Consider the following 21,112-nt stretch of genomic DNA (forward strand, 5'->3'; position numbering starts at 1 on the left):
TCATGTTAGCATTAGGAACCTGCTGCTAGCATGATTAGTAAGTTACAAGCATGATTAACATGTTGTTAGCATGTTACTAGCATGTTGCTAGCATGATTAGAATGTTGCTAGCATCATGGTAGCATTAGTAACCTGTTGTTAACATGATTAAAAAGTTACTAGCATGTTATTAGCACGTTACTAGCATGATTGGCATGTAGTTAGCATGTTGTTAATATGTTTCTAGCATGATTAGCATGTTGTTAACATGTTGTTAACATGTTTCTAAAGTAATTAGCATGTTGTTAGCATGTTTCTAGCATGATTAACATGTCGTTAGCATGTTTCTAGCATGTTTCTAACATGATTAGCCTGTTACTAGCATGTTGCTAGCATGATTACAATGTTGCTAGAATCGTGCTAGCATTAGTAGCCTGTTGTTAACATGATTAAAAAGTTACTAGCATGTTATTAGCATTTTACTAGCATGATTAGCATGTCAATAGCCTGTTTCTAGCATGTTTCTAACATGATTAGATTGTCGCTAGCATCATGTTAGCATTAGTAGCCTGTTGTTAACATGATTAAAAAGTTACTAGCATGTTTCTAGCATGATTAGCAAGTTATTAAAATGTTACTAGCATGCTTAACATGTCGTTATCCTATTTATAGCATGTTTCTAACATGATTAGCCTGTTACTAGCATGTTGCTAACATGATTAGAATGTTGTGCTAGCATCATGTTAACATTAGTAGCCTGTTGTTAACATACTTAGCAAGTTACTAGCATTATTAACATGTTGTTAGCACGTTGTTAACATGTTTTTAACCTAATTAGCCTGTTTCTAGCATTTTTCTAACATGATTAGCCTGTTACTAGCATGTTGCTGCATGATTAGAATGTTGTTAACATCATGTTAGCATTAGTAGCCTGTTGTTAACATGATTAGAAAGTTACAAGCATGTTTCTAGCATGATTATCAAGTTGTTAGCATGTTACTAGCATGATAAGCATGTCGTTAGCCTGTTTCTAGCATGTTTCTAACATATTATAATGTTGTTAGCATCATGTTAGCATTAGGAACCTGCTGCTAGCATGATTAGTAAGTTACAAGCATGATTAACATGTTGTTAGCATGTTACTAGCATGTTGCTAGCATGATTAGAATGTTGCTAGCATCATGGTAGCATTAGTAAACTGTTGTTAACATGATTAAAAAGTTACTAGCATTTTATTAACATGTTACTAGCATGATTAGCATGTAGTTAGCATGTTTTTAATACGTTTCTAGCATGATTAGCATGTTGTTAACATGTTGTTAACATGTTTCTAACGTAATTAGCATGTTGTTAGCATGTTTCTAGCATGATTAACATGTCGTTAGCATGTTTCTAGCATGTTTCTAACATGATTAGCCTGTTAATAGCATGTTGCTAGCATGATTAGAATGTTGCTAGAATCATGTTAGCATTAGTAGCCTGTTGTTAACATGATTAAAAAGTTACTAGCATGTTATTAGCATTTTACTAGCATGATTAGCATGTCGATAGCCTGTTTCTAGCATGTTTCTAACATGATTAGCCTGTTACTAGCATGTTGCTAGCCAGATTAGAATGTTGCTAGCATCATGTTAGCATAAGTAACCTGTTGTTAACATGCTTAGCAAGTTACTAGCATTATTAACATGTTGTTAACACGTTGTTAACATGTTTCTAACCTAATTAGCATGTTGTTAGCATGTTTCTAGCATGATTAGCAAGTCATCAGCACATTACTAGTCATGATTAGCATGTCGTTAGCCTGTTTCTAGCATTTTTCTAACATGATTAGCCTGTTACTAGCATGTTGCTGCATGATTAGAAGGTTGTTAGCATCATGTTAGCATTAGTAGCCTGTTGTTAACATGAAAGTTACTAGCATGTTTCTAGCATGATTATCAAGTTGTTAGCATGTTACTAGCATGATAAGTATGTTGTTAGCCTGTTTCTAACATAATTATAATGTCGCTAGCATCATGTTAGCATTAGGAGCCTGCTGCTAGCATGATTAGCAAGTTACAAGCATGATTAACATGTTGTTAACATGTTTCTAGCATGATTAGCATGTCGTTAGTATGTTGTTAACATGTTTCTAGCATGATAAGCATGTCGTTAGCATGTTTCTAGCATGTTTCTACCATGAATAGCCTGTTATTAGCATGTTGCTAGCATGATTAGAATGTTGCTAGCATCATGCTAGCATTAGTAGCCTGTTGTTAACATGATTAAAATTTTACCAGCATGTTATTAGCATGTTACTAGCATGATTAGCATGTCGATAGCATGTTGTTAACATGTTTCTAGCATGATTAACATGTCGTTAACATGTTGTTTACATGTTTCTAACGTAATTAGCGTGTTGTTAGCATGTTTCTAGTATGATTAACATGTCCTTAGCCTGTTTCTAGCATGTTTCTAACATGATTAGCCTGTTGCTAGCATGATTAGAATGTCGCTAGCATCATGTTAGCATTAGTAGCCTGTTGTTAACATGATTAGCAAGTTACTAGCATGAGATTTATACATCAAGCTAAATAAATAAGCTTCTCATTGCTGTGTGGTTTGTTAGGGTAGAACAATATTTGCTTGAACATAGTTTTGAACTATTTATGGTAGGAAATGTACATAATATATCTTCATGGAACATGGTCTACTTAATAACCTAATGATTTTTGGCATAAAAGAAAAAGTGATCATTTTGACCTATACATGTATTTTTGGCTATACCCATGCTACTAATGACTGGATTTGTGGTCCAGGGTCACATATTATGCATGGCCATATTCTACATCCCTAATCCTACCTAATGCCTAAACTTAACAACTAACTATTAATAAGCAGCAAATTAGAAGTTTACTGATGCAAAAGTTAATGGTTTGTTAATGTGAGAATTGAACCTTAAACTAAAGTGTGACCTGAAGTTGTAATGTCTGTTTCTGTGTCTATCTCACCTCAAATGTTGCATAGATGCTCATCTTTGCTTTCACATGCTGTGATACAGCACACGCTGGACTGTGGCACAGAGACCCAGGATCTGACACGGTATTGGCCATTCACTGTCAGGATTTGAGGTGAAGGTGATCACTGTCACATCCTTATCCTGAGACACTGTCAGAGACATCCTGCGACTGAGCAGATAGAAACGATGGAACTGAAATTATGTGTATGTAATGTTCAAGGAACATTCCACTTTTTTTTTGGAAATAGGCTCATTCTCCAACTCCCCCCTGTCACGATCTGGGCTGTGGGGCTTCCCTCAGCCACCTGAGGTCGCTGTTTTCCCTTCCCTGCACAGCACTTCCTAAGTATTCACGTCTGTTTTGTCATTAACACTGATTCACTCACAGCTGTTCACCATTTGGACTTTTCTATAAGAACTCTCATTTCCCACTACTCTTTCTGGCTGCATTGTTTTCTGTATGGTTGTTCTGTGTATTTTGGATTATAGATCTTGGCTCTTGACTGTGTTATTTTGTGTTTTAGTTATTAGTTTTGTGCCGTGTTGGCCTTTTGTCTTGGTTTGTTTATTTGTTTTATTAAAACACCTTTCTCCCTGCATTTGCACGTGGTACTATATCGTTTTGCGGAAGGATAAAAATGTTAATTTAAAACAAATATGCCAATAAAAGGTTTCAAATTCATATTCATGTCCAGTTTTTTCTTTATGTGGCAAGTAGCCGTGTAATAAGCGGGATAATGTACAGGCAGCCGGTAGTTATCGCGAAATAAGCCCCTTCAGTGTGTCGGGGCTTATTTCTGCGATAACTACCGGCTGCCTGTGCATTATCCCTTACTTAAATCATCACTGGTATTAATATATTGAGTAATTATATCGTGCTCTGGGGAAGAAACAAGCAAGGCTCTAAAAGAGCACAAGACACACTTTAAATGTATTTGAATAAAATGTTTCATTAAAATTATAATTCTTGCTTAGCCTGACAAGCCAGACCCACATAAATGTAGGGTCTGGGCACTCTCCATAGACAGCGCTAAACCGGAGGGGTGGGATAAACGGTTGTCTTTCAAACTCCCTCTCCACACAATAGGATAGCGCTACAACCAATCAGAGCAATGAAGAAAGTGACGTAGTCAACTCCAAATACATCCTTCTTTTGTAAGAACGACCTCAGTGCAGTTTCTTGTTATTTTCTCAGAGAAAAGCTTAACTTCAAGTATTTCAGAGTGGCGGCCAAAACAGATTCGAAAGAAAGTTGTTTGCTAGCAGCAGCCATCGCTCTCTCTCTCGCGCATATTTCACGGAACCAGAGAACATCTGACGGAAGTTATGGTCGCAGGTCAGCCGTCATCATGTTAAACCCGCCCACCGACTCGTGATTGGCCCGGAGAGTTACTAGACTGCCCTTGGAAGCAAATGTAATTTGCTGCCGCTAGGGGCGCGTCTAGATTCTAGGCTAATTCTTGCTGACATTTGTAATATTTAGCTTCTGACAACAGTTTATGACTATTTTACTGGCTTTTCATGTCAACTGCTGTATAAATCCTTTCACAAGAACAAACTGAAAAATCCACATACTCTTTGTTTGCAGAAATGAAGTTGAGATTAAAATCACACTTTTTAACTGATTTTACCATGACACAATTATTCTTTACCTACATTTGCAAGAGCATGCAAGTTTTACAGATCGTATGAGAAAGAGAGAAAAACTCACCTTACATGTGATCAAGTCAGTCATAAATTTTACACACTTTGTCAACTGTCAACTTCAGAACTTTTTTTTTTTTTATCTCTTGACAATGACACATCATGAGAGGAGGAGGAAGTTCCAAAAAATTTAAGCATGATTGCAGGTGTTTGTGGATTTGACCCCATTAAGAAAAAAAAAAAGGTATATTGGTGATTTTATGAAGCAGTCTAGTACATGTTGAGGAGAAAATATAGGAAATGAAACACTTGATAATTACAGAAAGGTGTATTTGATCAGGGTTGGAACTGGTGGGGAACAGAATTGGGCACTCCAGGTTTATATGCTGAAGATGCAGTGTTGGGGAATGTTACTTTTAAAAGTAATGCATTACAATATTGAGTTACTCCCTAAAAAGTACTTTTTATGGAAAGTAATGTGTTACGTTACTTTTGCATCACTTTTTAAATCATGGCAGGGCTTGCTTGTTTGTCTTTAATATAAAAAGTTCAATTTTTGGCAAATGTAAAAGCCAGTTTACACCAAAAGACTCAGGCTTAGAGAAAAGTACATTCACATCTGTACAGTAGACCACAGAAGAAAAAAAGTCAACTCTTCTGCAATAAAACAAAGAAAACAAATGTTAGATTATCTTGAGTAATTTTTGCTTATTAGTACGGATGAATTGGATCATCGAAGGTCAGCTGCGAAGACATCGGTTAATTAAATGGGATTAAATACTTAAAGGATATTTTTATATTTAACATATTTAATTATTACAGGTTTGCATTGAATTTTACTGTTTTTATTCATTTTGAGGAATACTGTATCTGTTTTTTTAGTGAGTGAGATGAATTAATGCATGTTCACATTTATTCTAACTAAAGTAACATCTTACTCACAGTTTCTTGGGAAAAGGAGAGCTTTTAATCAATAAATGGGGGAAAAAGTTACTGGCGTTACTTATTTGAAAAAAGTAACTCAGACATTTTCTTGTCAATTAAAAAGTAATGCATTACTTTACTAGTCACTTGGAAAAAGTAATATTATTACGTAACTTGCCTTACTTGTAATGCGTTACCCCCAACACTGCTGATAGGTCATAACATATATTACATATTACATACAGTATAATTGTAACGTGTGGTTTGGGTTTTGTTTTGGGGTTATGATTCATGTTTATGTTTTCATGTCTTTTATTATTTAGTATATTCATGCTGTTGTGTCTTGCTTCCCTTGCCCTCTTGCCATTGGTCCCTTAGTTCAATGTGTCATGTTCTCATTGGTTGTCTTAGTCATGTGCCTTGTTTTTCATTGGTTGCTATGGTCTTGTTCCTTGTTTTCTATTGGTTGGTTCTTGTCATGTGTCCCTCTTTGTTTGATATAAGTAGGCCTTATGTTTCGTTGTTGCTTGTCACGTATTAACGTTGTAACCTGCTGTCAGTGAGTGTCCTTGTCTGTATCAAGTCAAGTTTATGTCAAGTCTGTTTATATCAAGTCAAGCCTATATCAAGTCTGTTTTTTAAGTCAAGTCTGTTTATGCCAAGTCAAGTCAAGTCTCGTCATTGTTTGGATTATTGTCTGTATGTTTGCACTTTGGATTTAATAAAACTGCACTTGGATTCATCACTACATCTCGTCACTTCAGTGGATTGATTGTTACAATAATACATTTGGTGTTTCTTAATTCGGAATATGATCAAAGATTGCATATGTGGATGTGTCCAAAGAGCTTGATTTTTGATTACTGATTATTTCATTTTGCTGAACCAAATTCAAGAGCAAACTGATCAATCTGGCACTGTTGCATGCAGTTAAATTACACACAACACAATTTTATAAAGTAAGCTTATCTTATGTATAATCAGCTTTATTGCAACTTTATTAATTCGCGTTTTACCACTTGGGTTTCAGATGCAACATGTTCCCTTTTGAAAGCTACAGTCGATGCTGCGCTGCTAAGCGCATTGGGAACGTCTTTAGAAGTGACCAGCTGTGAATATTGTATGTAAAACGTCAATATAATTGACTAAACGGCATTATAGCCTCGATTGGTGACGTCACCGGAGCGCACGCGCACGAGGCTATAAATAGATGAGCCACAGGTGCATCGTCAGGTCTTTTGTCTTCAGAGATCACTCTGTGTGTTGTGTGCGTCGGAAAACTCTCTCTCTTACTCATCCTTGATTTTGTTAGGAGTTAGTTTTACTAAGCAGAACGCAGAAACGTCACTCTTTTTCTCACTTTTCTCTCTTCTTATTTTAAGAGTTTAAAAAGAAGGAAAAGAGCATCATGAGTCAACAAGCAGGTAAGCGTTGTGTTCCTCCATGCTCGCGTCCCATGACCGAGATGGATACACACGATTATTGCTTTGTTTGTTTGGGGGAACAGCACGCGGTCATGGCGATAGAGAAGGGCGGGTGTGAGCATTGCGACCTGTTAACTGTCAAGATGCTTCGCACTCGTCTTAATTATTTCCACTCCGCACCTGCATTGCAATCGTGGGGCTCTCGCATGGATTTGCTTGACGAGCAAGAGACGGGTTCGTCCTTTTCGCTTGCTGCGTCACCAAATCCTGACATTCCTTCTCGTGATCTCGAAGCGCGCTTCGGTGCTTCTTCGGTTCACGGAGGGGATGACATATCTCTTGGTTCATCAGATCGCGAGCCGCCAGCCTCTGAGCGTTCTTCTCGCGATAGAAAATCTGTTGAGGAATTGCTGGAGGTGATCACTCGCGCTGTGGACAGGTTGCAGCTTGACTGGCCAGATGAACAAGAGACCCCCAAACGTAGCAAGCTTGAGGATAGGTTTCTGTCCGGTGGCAGAGGGGAGAAGAAACAAAAACCTCTCCCCTTTTTCGAGGACCTCCATGACGAGCTGTCCAAGTCATGGAGTAAACCATATACCTCTCGTGTCTTTGTGCCATCGACGTCGACATTCTCGGCTATCGTGGGTGCGAAGTCACGAGGATATATGGAGATGCCTCGGGTCGAAGAGACGCTCGCGAGCTATCTCTCACCCGAATCAGCATCGTCTTTAAAGAAACCTACCCTCCCCACTAAACCGTGTAGAACAACTTCGGCTTCGGTGGGAAAAGCTTATCAGGCTGCAGGTCAGGCTGGTGCTGCGCTGCACACAATGGCTGTGTTACAGGCATACCAGGCTGATCTGTTGAAGGATTTGAGTGCGGGCAGTACAATCGACGATGAAGCTTTCACTGAGCTTCGTCGAGCCACAGATTTGTCTCTCCGTGCGACCAAGCAAACGGCTCGTGCCATCGGCCGATCTATGAGCGCTTTAGTCAGCATGGAGAGACATCTATGGTTGAATCTGACAGGAATAAAAGAAAAGGATCGCGTGTTCCTGTTAGATGCCCCCGTTTCTCCCTCTGGACTATTTGGAGACTCGGTTAACACCGTTGTCGAAAGATATAAAGAGGTAAAGAAACACGAGGAAGCGTTTGTTCAGTTTCTTCCTCGCCGCACTCAAGGGGAGGGGCCGTCTGCCACCCAGCCCCGTCCCGGTCCTTCAACATCCAGGGAGGTCAAAAAGCAGAGCGTGGCTCAGCGTGCTCCCCCTCGTAAAGATTGGGGACAGGCTCGCCGCGCTCAACAACCTCCTAAGCCAGATCTCAGGACTATTATCAACAAAAAGAGAAAGTCCTGATGGTCTGGCGCCCAATCTAGTGGGGGTAGCCCCCCGCGGGATGGGGCGCGTTCAACATTTAAAACTCGCCTCTCCCCGATACCCTCACGAAACCTCTCCATCCCCGCCACTTCTCGTGCCTCGGGGGGCAGCGGTTTCCAGAGAAATGTTAGATGTTCCGTCGTTTTCGGCTGTCATTCCGGACGCGGGACATCTAACATCCCCTCAAAAGGAAGTAGTAAAATTAATACCACTCTCAGAGAGTCTGGCAGCGTGGAAACTTCTGCCAGGCATCTCAGAGTGGGTATTAAGCACAGTACAGATAGGATACAGAATCCAGTTCAGTCGTCGTCCTCCGCGTTTCAACGGCGTGGTTTACACTTCCGTGAAACCGGAGCTGATGCACGTACTGTCACAAGAGCTGAAAACTCTTCTGAGCAAGGAGGCCATAGAACATGTTCCTCTTCCAGAAAGAGAGTCAGGCTATTACAGCAGATACTTCCTGGTTCCCAAGAAGGATGGGGGGTTGCGTCCAATCTTAGATCTTCGAGGCTTAAACCGTTCAGTCAAAGCACTCAAGTTCAAGATGTTAACTGTCAAGATGGTCGTGACGCAGATTCAACATTACGATTGGTTCGTCACGATCGATCTAAAAGACGCATATTTTCACATACAAATATTGCCACAACACAGGAAATTCCTGAGGTTCGCTTTAGGGGGCGAAGTGTACCAGTTTCGGGTTCTTCCATTCGGCCTAGCTTTGTCACCCCGCACATACACAAAATGCATGGATGCAGCACTGGCTCCATTACGACTCCAGGGCATTCGCATTTTGAACTACATCGACGACTGGTTAATACTGGCACAATCGCGAGAGTTGGCGCTTCAACACAGAAACATCGTGTTGGCTCATTTAGTTTCTCTAGGGTTGAGACTCAACACCAACAAAAGTGTTCTTTCTCCTGCCCAGAGAACGACTTATCTCGGTATCGTTTGGGATTCGATCACGATGCGGGCACAGCTGTCTCCCGCTCGAATCGAGACCATTCGGCAGACAATGAGCAAAGTCAAGCTAGGTCAAAACCGTACTGTTCTTCAGTACCAAAAAATGTTAGGCTTCATGGCTTCAGCATCCACGGTGATTCCTTTGGGGCTGTTGCACATGAGACCGTTTCAGTTGTGGCTAAAAGCCAGAGGATTTCATCCAAGAGCCAATCCTCAAAGGCAAATAAAAGTGACGCGCCGCGGGCTTCGTACACTAACTCTGTGGTTCAGACCCCGGTTCCTTACCTTGGGTCCCACTCTAGGGGCGCCCTGTCGTCGCAAACTGCTAACGACGGACGCCTCCCTGACGGGCTGGGGAGCGGTCTTACATGGTCGTCCAGCTCAAGGGGAATGGGAGGGTCATCAGCTCGATTGGCACATCAATTGCCTCGAGTTGATGGCTGTATTTCTGGCTCTGAAATACTTTCTCCATCAGTTGAGGGGCTGTCATGTCTTAGTGCGGGTGGACAATACAGCAGCAGTCTCTTATATAAATCACCAGGGAGGTCTGCGCTCACGCAATCTGAACAGATTAGCGAGGCAGATTTTTCTCTGGGCCCAAGGAAAGTTCCTGTCACTCAAGGCAGTTTACATTCCAGGGCACTTGAATGTGGGAGCAGACTTACTGTCCAGACAGACATTACCGATGGGCGAGTGGAAACTCCACCCGGAAGTAGTGAATCTGATATGGACCAGATTTTATCAGGCGGAAGTGGACCTCTTCGCCTCTATACAGACAGCGCAATGTCCCCTTTACTTCTCTCTGAGTCACCCAGCTCCGTTGGGTCTGGATGCGATGGCGCACTCATGGCCCAATATGCGCCTGTATGCGTTTCCTCCAGTCTCTCTGCTCCCGGGGGTTCTAGCCAGAGTTCGCCAGCAAGGTTCTTGCCTCTTATTGATAGCGCCGCGTTGGCCGAACAGAGTATGGTTCTCGGAGATAATTTCTACCAGAGAGACTCTGAGGCGATAGAAATTTGAACATTTATTTGAATGAATGAATAAGACAGAAGGGTTAATGGTTTCTTTTGGCGTGGGCTCCATCCTTAATCCGTGACTGAGGTAGACTGCATTTCCTGCCTGAAGATGAAGGCAGGGGAGAGCCTTCCCCCACGTGGTATGGATGGTAGCCAACCTGGTGGTGGTGGGGAGGATGGAGGGGAACTTCGGGTACGACACCTAGGGGCAGCAGGATAGAAGAGTAAGTTTTGGTCTTTTATTCAAGGCGTCGAGCTGCTATTGGTTGTCGAGATAATCATGAATTAGAGTCATCCTGGTAGAACTTTACGCTAAAGCTTTCATTTCTACCAGAGAGACTCTGAGGCGATAGAAATTTGAACATTTATTTGAATGAATGAATAAGACAGAAGGGTTAATGGTTTCTTTTGGCGTGGGCTCCATCCTTAATCCGTGACTGAGGTAGACTGCATTTCCTGCCTGAAGATGAAGGCAGGGGAGAGCCTTCCCCCAAAGAAAAGAGCCCGAAGTATGAGTGATAATGGAAGGGTTAAGATTGCGTGAAAGGGGAAGCCTTGTAATTTAAATTAAGAAGCCACGGTTGGCTTCTAATAATAGCCACGATAGGCTATGCGGGATGTCTTTAAGGGGAGGAAGGCAATCTGCGACGGGTTAAAAGCCACGATTGGCTTATTTTAAAGATCTGATTCATTAAACAATATTGATAATAATTAGTATTGATATAGTTCTTCTTAGTAAAAGTAAAATGGGCACGATTGACTGAAGCCACGATAGGCTCTCACGGTTAAGCCACGACTGGCCGATCGAGCAAGTTCCGAACTTTTGAGCCACGACTGGCCGTTTAGCCTCGATTGACTTGATGTGAGGGACCACGTTAGGTCTTGGGAAAATAGCGAGCCACGATAGGCAATGAGTGTAAGCCGGGACGGGCGTCGAGCCTCGGTATTGAAGGCTTATCGTGGATAAAAATAATCCAAAGGCATATTGTAGAGTGTGTTATTGATAATAAGAGCTAATAATTAAGACGATGGTAAAAGCCACGCCTGACCTTCGGTTAATGCCACGACTGGCCGTTTAAGCCGCGCAGGCTTGAGTTAGGACCATGCTAGGTCGAATAAATTAGTAAAGATAAACATAAAGGAGCGGACGGCTTCGAGCCGTTATTATCACTGGCGTTATATTGAAGGCTTATCGTGCATAATATAATGACATAGTAAGAGTGAGTAAATAAGAGCTAATAATAAAAGCCACGACTGACTTTCGGTGAATAACGAAGCCACGACTGGCTTTCGGTGATTAGCGCCCAAAATTGATGCCACGATTGGCCGTTTAAGCCGCACAGGCTTAAGGAAGGACAGCGCTAGGTCAGATAAATTAGTGAAGATAAACATAAAGAAGCGGACGGCTTCGAGCCGTTATTGCCGCTGACGTTAGGTTGCTGATTATAGTCTAGACTTAGTCTATAAAATTACGAAGGTTAGAATAATAAAGAAATTGCAAAGACGTCTTATTAGTTGTAGCTATAACAGCGACGATAAGTAAAAGCATGCTTGACTTTTGGTACCTTTAACCACAATAAATAACACGAAAGAAATCGACGTAAAACCACCACCAGTAGCTAGCGAATTCAACGTACCTTTATGATGTGAGAGACTGCTGTGCATCGAGGACCTTATGAAAATCAGATCTGATATATGTTTCGTATGCCGAAGAAGACCATCTTCCGAGCTGTTTGATGGTAGGCTCTGGGACCCCACGTTCGGCTGCGGTAGTGGCAGCGCCGATGCGGAAGGAGTGGCTAGTATAGAGAGCGGGTGAAAGACCGGCGGCGGTCAAGGTGGTTGACAGATGAATTCTAAACCACCGTTTTGTCATGGGAAACCCACTTAAGAGAATGAAAAGAGGTGAGATACCAGAAGTGCGCGGCCGTAATTTGAGAAACTTGAGCATAGAAGCGAAAGGGCATAGAGAGTTATTTATTTTAGAAATTGAAATTGTGACACCGGACCCGTGGGAATCTGATTTTGAGTGTTTAAGCAACAGTGAAAAGTAATTAGGTGAAAAATGTAAATCTTGAAACGATAAATCTTTTGTTGAATCGAAACGATTACTATCGGAAGTAAATTCACCAATGCGCAAGAAACCAAAGAATGCTGTTAAAAACGTAGCTTCGAGCAGAGCGTTGGAATAGTTGTCGAACAAGCCGTTACGAAGTTTTGAGACTAGGGTCTGAAGTATGCGGAGTGTGATAGGCTGACGTTTATCTCTAACTTTGAACGCGGATTTTGACATACCCTTGAGAAGTAATCGAATGGAAGGGGACGAAAATAAGCTGGGGCAATTGGGGTTATTGTATCTTGCGTGGAATTGAACGCCAGCCAGAATTTTACGTATAGTTGAAATATTAAGTCGGCGTGATTCAAAACAGTATGTGAGAAAAGCGCAAACGGTCGAAATTAAAATGGGAAAAAACGGAATTTGATAGGTTAAGCAGAACATGGTGAACCAGGACCAAGCCGAGTGGTATGCTTTGAGAGTGGACGGTGCTACGCCTTTGGCGATGTACGATTTGGCAGAATTTAAAAGGTTGTTAAAATCCAGAGGCCTGTTTAATTCAAGAGAATTTGATGCAGCGTGGGGCACGGCGTTGGATCCTTGTTGGCCGCTGGGCAAAGACGTCGGAATACCTGCAAACGAGAGCGAGAGAGAGCGTCAGCTAAAACATTAAAGTGACCTGGAATGTGTTCAGCTTTGATAATAAAATTGTGGGTCACGGATTGCCAAATTATACGTCTTAAAATAGACATGATAGCCGGGCAATGCGAACGACCTTTGTTGATGATGTGGACGGTGGCTTCGTTGTCGCAAAACAGGGTAATTCGTTTCCGTGACCAGGCTGAGCCCCAAAGAACGCTAGCAACCGCGATAGGATAGATTTCATAGAGAGCGGACGAGGTGGAATTTTGAATGAAATCGACGAAATCGTAAGGCCACTTTTCTGCAAACCACTGCCCTTGGAAGAATCCCCCAAAACCAATAGACGGGGCGGCGTCGGTATATAGATCTAGAGCGTTTGATGATTCGGAAACGTCGTTATAGAAGAAGGAAATGCCATTCCAGTTGTTAAGGAGATGAGACCAAAACCTAAGGTCTGAAAAACAACCGTCATCGAGAAGAAGCGAGTCACTTAAATTTTCAACTGAATGAGCCAAAGACAGCAGGCGAGATATAAAGGACCGACCTTGTGGAATGATTCGCATTGCAAAGTTGAGATGGCCAAGAAGAGAAAGCATGTCACGTTTGGATGTTAAGCGAGACGTGAGGAACGATTCCATAACGGACCTGATTCGGACGAGTTTTTCGTGTGGAAGAGAAGCTTGCATCTTAACAGTGTCCAGAATTATGCCGAGAAATTCGAGGCGTGTAACGGGACCGATTGTTTTTTCCTCTGACAGAGGGACGCCTAAGTCGCAAAAGACTTGTCTAAGAGTATCGAGCACGAAGCTTTCAGAAGAAGGAAAGTCGATTAACAGAAAATCGTCGAGCAAATGTAACACGAAAGGTAGCTTACAGATATTCAACAAGATCCAACACAGTGCTTCAGAAAGACGATTAAAAATCTGGGGGCTGCTCCTGCAGCCGAAAGTGAGTCTAACAGCGAAATAGAATTTTGATTCCCACTTAACTCCGAAGAGAGGCCAATCTGCCGGGTGAATAGGCATTATTTTAAAAGCGTCGGTAATGTCCGCTTTGGCCAGCCATGCGCCGTGACCGGCTAACTTGATTAGCTGAATTGCGTCGTCGACCGAGGCATAATACAGCGAAAACGGTTCGGATGGAATGCATTCGTTGACGCTAGCATAAACAGTGGAGTGAGGCGAGGACATGTCGAAGATTAGGCGTTTTTTCCCGGAGTATTTACGAGTAGCCAAGCCGATGGAGTTAACGCGAAACGGAGAGAAAGGAGGAGAACTGAAAGGGCCGATGATATAGCCTTTATTTAATTCTTTATCGATCAGACCTGAAACTACGTCAGGCTCGACCAGGGCAGACTGCAAATTTTTTGCAACATATGAGGTGACAAGAGGAGAAAGAACGCCGACCCGAAACCCTTGAGAGAGCCCTGTAATTAAGTTATCAACAAAAGGAGAGTCGGGGTGCGAGGAAAGGTAGCCAGAAAGGTTTGCGATATTAAGGGGAGTTGAGGGGTGACCGCTCAGAATTTTTTCTGAGGTGCTTTCCCTCTTGTGGCTGGTCTGTAACGTCGAGGGCAGACGGATTTCGGGTGGGGGTCCTTGCAGAAGCTGCAGATGTGAGAAAATTTACATTTAGAATATGAACAAACAGATTCATTAAAGTTATTGCACAGAGGTATGCCATTGAATTCGATGATAGGACGGCCTTTTACGTCGATCGCGGGGTTTGCAGGATCAGCACCATGGAGAGCGGCCGGAGCACGGCAAGCGTGTACTTTAGGGCAGAGAGAAGCGGAGTGACCATGGGAGCTGCAGACGGCGCAGGTCAGAATTTTTTGGCCTCCGAAATGGCGAATAAGCAAGTCAGAGTCAGTAATGGACCAGTCCAGTCTTGAATTGTAAAGGGTGACGAAAGAAGCAGCTTTTGCTGAGAAAGACTTGTGATACTCGTAGAACAGGGTTCCGCCATATCTTAGGTTAAAATCTGCCATCATCGCTAGATAAAGGTCTAATTCCTCTCTGCGATCGGGGAAAACTTGACAGAGAATATCTCTGTAAATTCCAAAGGCAATGACGAATTCAGTAAAAGGCAGGTTTCGTTGTAGCCTGGGATCTGATGTTTTAAGAAGGACTGCCACGTCACCGCAGTCGACCATCTGCCTGTCAATCGCAGGTGATGGTAACAGCAGAGCAGCCAGGTTAATGTCTTTACCTGAGATGATGTCAGATCTCATTCTGGGAGACACTGAAGCAGCGGCGGGTGGAACGAATGGTCTACCGAAAACCTGAGCCTTTAGAGCCGTAGAGAGATTGAACGCTGCAGGAGGAAATGACGTGGCGGCGTTTGGTAGCGGAGTTTGAACTGGAGATGTAGCCAAAGTCGACGTGGCAGGAAAAGTGGAGAGTGCAGCAGGGGAAAAAGGATCGATGACTGAAGGAGGGACTGAGACGGAGGCGGAAGAGGTCGCGGGAATGTATGGTCCGGGTGCGCGCGAAGCAAAGGCTGACTCGAAGTAGCCCAGACGAGTTTCGAAACTTTTGACAGTTTCGGTGAGCTGGAGTAAAGCCTTAGAGAGTTGCGCGTTTGCGCTGCCCGAATCCGAGCTTGGCGGAGGAGGTTGGGTTGGTCCGGATGTCCTCGGCTTTTTGTGCTGGAGAGGAGAAGAGGATTTAGCCGAGCGTTTTCGTCCAGTTTGTAGGGGCTGGGCTGGCGGTGCCATGATCGCCTCGGACGCGTCGGATGAAGACGCAGGAAGGCTACCCAGCGTGTTGGAAGCGAGGAGGATGAGATCGTCGTGGGTCAGGTCATTGCTGACGGGGATGCCGGAATCCAGTAAGGTGGCCGCGATTTTCTCGGGAGGCCACTGGACCCAGGGAGATTCCCGGGTTAGGATGCGCGTACTCCGGCGCAGGGAGGCGGGCGAAGGAGGAACGGTGTCTTCGTCAGAGTCGTCGGAGATTGCGAAATCAACGAGCGATTTTTGGGACATCTTGAGCTGCTAGAGGAATCGACCAAACGGAACTTCGGGTACGACACCTAGGGGCAGCAGGATAGAAGAGTAAGTTTTGGTCTTTTATTCAAGGCGTCGAGCTGCTATTGGTTGTCGAGATAATCATGAATTAGAGTCATCCTGGTAGAACTTTACGCTAAAGCTTTCATATCTCTCCTCGACGGCTCGCCTTGGGCGATTCCGGAGAGGAGGGACCTTCTATCGCAGGCGGGGGGAACGATATTCCATCCCAGGCCCAACCTGTGGAATCTTCATGTTTGGCCCCTGAGGGGAACCAACTGAGGGACACGGGGCTTTCACCTGCCGTTATTGAGACCATCCTAAGTGCTAGGGCTCCCTCCACTAGGAGGATTTATGCCGTTAAATGGGGTATTTTTGAAAGGTGGTGTGCTGCACACAATGTAGATCCAGTTAACTGCCAGATTGCTTCAGTGTTGGACTTCATGCAAGAGAAATTATCATCAGGCATTTGCCCCGCTACTCTTAGGGTATATGTGGCCGCTCTTTCGGCTTGCCACGCCCTAATTGATGGGGAACCGCTTGGGAGGCACCTTCTGCTCTCCCGCTTCCTTCGTGGGGCCAGGAGACTGAGGCCTCCAGTCAAAACCAAGATCCCTTCTTGGGACTTAGCAATAGTCCTTGAGGGTCTGGTTGAAACCCCGTTTGAACCTTTAGAATCAGCGTCTGACAAACTTCTGACTCTTAAAATGGTTTTTCTTATGGCAATAACTTCCTTAAAAAGAATTGGGGATATGCAGGCTCTGTCTATCGCGCCATCCTGCTTAGACTTTGCCCCAGGATTGGTGAAAGTGATTTTGCATCCTCATCCTGATTATCTGCCCAAGGTGCCATTCTCGGCTGTACATCCGGTCATTTTAGAAGCCTTCTGTCCTCCACCGTTCACAACGCCGGAGCAGGAGAATTCTCATAGACTGTGTCCAGTCCGCGCTCTTCAGGCTTACATCCACCGCACTAGCCAGTGGCGTAAGTCGGAGCAACTCTTCGTCTGTTATGGCCCCCATAACAGAGGAGCAGCTGCCACCAAGCAGACCATCTCTCATTGGGTCAGGGATGCTATAGCTCTTGCCTATGAGGCGCGCGGTCAAGCTTCGCCTATAGGCCTTAGGGCTCACTCCACCAGGGGGGTCGCCTCGTCCAATGCGTTGGCAAGGGGTGCTCCCCTACAACAAGTTTGTGATGCGGCAGGCTGGTCCTCTCCGCACACATTCATAAGATTTTATAGCTTGGATGTTCATGCCACTCCGGGCTCTCGCGTCCTTGAGTCGACATCACAAGCTAATGTCTAGGTCTTCCTGCGTTCTTGTGAAACACACCTGCACAACCGTAGGAGTCCAGACATATTCAAGCACGGCGGCGTGGGTATTCTCGTTCCCAATGCGCTTAGCAGCGCAGCATCGACTGTAGCTTTCAAAAGGGAACAATCTCAGGTTACTTGACTGTAACCTTGTTCCCTGAGAAAGCGGAACGAGATGCTGCGCTACTTTGCCGTGCTGAAGATGTCCCAGGACTGCTCTTCAGACAAAATATCCTGACGATGCACCTGTGGCTCATCTATTTATAGCCTCGTGCGCGTGCGCTCCGGTGACGTCACCAATCGAGGCTATAATGCCGTTTAGTCAATTATATTGACGTTTTACATACAATATTCACAGCTGGTCACTTCTAAAGACGTTCCCAATGCGCTTAGCAGCGCAGCATCTCGTTCCGCTTTCTCAGGGAACAAGGTTACAGTCAAGTAACCTGAGATTGTTTAATGTGATGTGATTCCAAATTGTGTGCGATACATTTTTCTCATACACATGGACCCTTTAGCACCCTCTTGTCAAACTGGGCCATATTTATATAAATAATGGATAATGTACATCCAGCTGGTTGTTATAGCAGAATAAAGCCTGACAGATTTATCAGCATGCTATTAAGGCTAAAGGGCTTTATTTTGCGATAACAACTAACTGGATGTACATTATCCCGCTTATTAAATGGCTGCTTGCCACAAAAGTAAATAATTAGACATAAAACAATTGATCTGTGCTGAAATATTTGAATGCAAAGCTTCAAAGAAGAAAGCAGTTGCTATCAAGTGGCAAGTTCAAACTAGATGGACATTTTAAAGAGATAGTTCACCCCAAAATGAAAATTTGATGTTTATCTGCTTTATCTGCCAGATGCTGAGCACATTGGGACAGTTGTTGGACATTGCTGTATCTCAGAGGTAAAAAATGATATAAATACTGTTCAGTTTCTTGCAAAAAACGATTGTTTCCTGTCTTAGGACATCAATGTATGTAAAAAAAGAGAAGCCTTCAAACCATAAGAACATGGTGGTGGGAACCTAGTGTTTTGGGGGTGTTTTTCAGCTGGTGGACCAGGCAACCTAATCACAGTAAACAGCACCATGAAACAGGAGCAATACATCAAAATTCAGAACAACAACATCAGGCAGTCTGCAGAGAAACTTGGCCTTGGGCACCAGTGGACATTTTAGCATGACAATGACACAAAACACAGCAAAAGTGGTCAATAAATGGTTAGCAGACAAATCATTAACATTTTGCATTGGCCCTGCCAGAGTCCTGACTTAAATCCAATTGAGAATCTGTGAGAATCAGCTAAAGATCAGAGTGATGGCAAGGAGAGCCTCCAACCTGAAAGAGTTGGAGCTCATCGCTAAAGATGAATGGCCAAAAATACCAGTGGAGACATGCAAAAAGCTGGTCAGCAATTATAGGAAGTATTTGATTGCTGTAATAGCCAATAAATGCTTTTCTATTGATTATTGAGAAGGGTATGAATAATTTTGACATGCCACTTTTTGTTCGAATGTAAAAAAAAAAAAAAAAGTAATAATTTTTTCCACAATGATGCCTCTTGTACATAATCTTATTATCTTCTGGGGGATGTCTGTGTCATTTCTAATCAAAAAAAATAATAATTGCCAGGGGGTATGAATAATTTTGGGCTTGACTGTAGATGCCCATCATCTTTAAATTCATGTGATATGTGATATGGCACACACTGGACTGCACAGAGACCCCAGGATCTGATACAGTATTGGCTATTTGCTTTAGAGATTGGAGATTATGGTTATCACTGTCACTTTCATCCTGAGACACTGTCAGAGACATCCTGCAACTGACCAGAAGTGATATAGCTGAACCTTTCCTCAGGTAAGAAACAAGCAAGGTTCTAACAGAGCATGAGGCACACTTTAAATTTGTCTAAATAAAATAGGATATAACAATTTATGACAATATTGTTGATTGGTTTTTCGTTTCAGCTGCAGAATGAAAACAAAGTGTGAAAATTTCACCTTCACTTTGTTTGCAAAAAAAAAAAGATGTCATAGGTTCACACATTTCAGCTCATTTCATCATGACACAATTATTCTTTACCTACATTTACAATAGCATGCAAAATTAACAGATTGCATGCGAAAAAGAGGTAAACTCACCTTGCATGTGATTGAGTCAGTTACAGTCCAACAAAGTTTCACACCCTTTGTCTTTCACAACTTCAGAACTTGTTTTCTGTTTCTCGACAATGACATGTCACAAGAGGAGAAGGAAGTTCCAAAAAAAATGCAAGAATGACTGCTGGCATTTGTGAACATGATCCCATTAAAGAAAATATTGGGTGCGTCTACATGAAGCAGCTTTAAAAAAAAAAAATTTGAGAAAACTGAAGTGTTCATGAAGAAAAAGTAAAAGAAAAGCTAAAAGAAAAATAAAGAAATACCAAGTCTCACTTCGTACTGCAAGTTTTACGTTGAAAATCAAGTTGAGACAGTACCAAGATTTTTATTGTACACTATTAAAAACAATTCACAGTGATGCCATCTACTTTTTTCCTGAACGTGGAAGTGTCATCCAACTCATACCAGAACAATGCTTTACATTTCAAATCAACATATTTCTAGAGCCGAAAATATAATGTTAAACTTATGAAAAAGGTTTTTAAAATCACATGGCTCAACAGTTTAATGACTTTAGAGTGTTGCTTTTACAGTGTCTCAACTAACATAGTTTAATGAGTGGGTAGATAACATGAAGTGGCCCGAGGTTAGCTGTATTGAAAAAGATAGGCTCTCATATTATTCAACGGAATTACAGTTCACAGCACAAAAGTCTTTTTTTAATTCATCTTTAATGTAATCTGGTTTCCATTTCAGATGAATTTGCATCTAATTAGTTATTACAAGTTATTGTATCAACAACAAAAGTTGTCATTTAAAAAAAAAAAAAAAATTCCCTCCAGCTGTCCATGAGGCCCTTTTTGTATCAGCCCTCTAATATGTGACAGTTATGGGTAGCATTATAATAGCTGGGTCTATTTTTTTCTTCTAGACATCAGCTTGAAATAGCAGCTCCAAAATACAAAAGTTTAAGATAAAGAAAAAAAGATAATAAACAGCAAGAATAAACATATAACAATGCTAGTTCAATTCACAATGTGTATATATGTTTGGGGGGGGGGGGGGGGGGGGGTCTTTCTAGCATATATGACTGACAGTGACCTCTTTCAGTGGCTTGTAAAGTTGAGAGTCCTCCACAGACTGCAAAACCAAACAGAAATATTAGTGCAATGATCAGCTTTCTGAAATGACAATGATCACCATAGTTTATCTGTTGTATGTGCTTGTAATACTGCACCTTTGCACTTACCTTCATTTTGAACAATTCTTTTAAAGTCAAGATAGAGAAACTGATGGCCACACAGAGCTGAAGGGCTGAAAAGATGGTCATAGTGACAAACAATGCTTCACGGTTCAGGTAAGAAAGAGATGGTTCTTTAAAGAACCTTTGACTGAATGGTTCTTTGTGAAACCAAAAATGGTTCTTCTATGGCATCACTGTGAAGAACCTATTTAAAGCACCTTTATTTTTAAGAGTGTATGTCATAGACAACAAGTAGGGACTGGCCAATAATCTGTATTAATAATCATTTGTTTATTTTGTACCTAATACATTTGTACACTTTGCAAAGTTTGCAATGACTATTTTATGTTTTAATAGTATAAAATCTCTGTTAAAGGATTAGTTCACTTCCAGAACAATGT

This window comes from Garra rufa, chromosome 3 (assembly GCF_049309525.1).
Source record: "Garra rufa chromosome 3, GarRuf1.0, whole genome shotgun sequence".
NCBI classification, from domain to species: Eukaryota; Metazoa; Chordata; class Actinopteri; order Cypriniformes; family Cyprinidae; genus Garra; species Garra rufa.